Genomic DNA, 1,265 nt, shown 5'->3' on the forward strand with positions numbered 1-1,265 from the left:
AAAAAAAAAAAAAAAAATTTACTAAAAGCCTTGTTGTGGGCAGTGCGCCGATATATAGCACCATTACGCTACAGGCGTCCCGAGTTCGAATGCCGGCTGAGGACCTTTCCCTACCCCCCTCTAACTTCGCTTCCTGTCTACAATACTGTCATATAGGGCTGTCAAAAATTTTTTCGAATTTCGAATATTCATCGAATTTAAAATAAATGCAAAAACGTTGCATTCGAATTTTAGGTGTGCGTTAAGGAGGCTGCCTTATCAGTGGTGCACAAAATGCAATGACAATGTAAGTGTCCTTTTTCGCATTTTCTAGACGGACATCTATCAATGTTGCACTCGCGTCTCACACAAGAGAGCCCTTTGTTTAGAAAGCCATGTAAAATTTATGTAAATTCAACTTTGAAAAAACATATCTCGAGACTTTATGGCGGGTTTTTTCCCCATCCCACTGCATCTCATGTTCTTAAATGAAAAATATACTCTGTGTGATTGGCTTTCGGCCCTTTGTATTAAACTATGAATACATACATGATGCTGTTTTGTTTTTCCACAAATAGTCATGTTATCTTATGCTTTGAATAAACGTGTATTATATTTTGCTTGATGCGCCCTCTTGTGGCCTCAGGAGAGAAGCCAAAAGCTTTTCTTCACCCTAACTGAAATTATGCCTTTTAAATTCGAATATAATTTTGACAGCCCTACTGTCCTATCATAATAAAAGGCAAAAATGGCAAAAATAAATCTTTAAAAAAATTGACAATGTAAAATATAAAAATAAAAACTTTAAACAGAAAACGACCCTCGTAGCTAAGTAACCAATCTGGAATGCTTTACATTGGCAGCAATTTTGTTTATCATACAAATAGCACTCCTGACACAAAGCACACAAGAAACTCACCTCACAAGTGATTTTAAAGATTTTAAAGGACTTTGCTTTTGACTTGAATGCTAGAATTTGTGTACAGCCGAACATAGCTTTTTAAATTATTTAAATTATAATATTGAACGTTCGATACGTGGCCATTACAAAATTTTGTCCTTGCCGTGTCTGCGTTGTTTCTTTCCAGACGTGATAAATAGTTTTGCTCATGTTAGAATATAGTGTATCGTTTTCCTTTCACACAAGCACTCGTCAACGTGGCCATCTATTGTTGTTGCCGCCGTGTGTTCGTTGTTGTTGTCTGTTTTTCTACTTTAAGGTTGCCACCTTGTGGACAAACTAATTAGTGCAAAAAAAATTCAAGACGCACGTGTGAGTTGAGCGT

The sequence above is a fragment of the Sinocyclocheilus rhinocerous genome, unplaced genomic scaffold (assembly GCF_001515625.1).
Source record: "Sinocyclocheilus rhinocerous isolate Xijiao unplaced genomic scaffold, SAMN03320098_v1.1 scaffold287, whole genome shotgun sequence".
NCBI lineage: Eukaryota > Metazoa > Chordata > Actinopteri > Cypriniformes > Cyprinidae > Sinocyclocheilus > Sinocyclocheilus rhinocerous.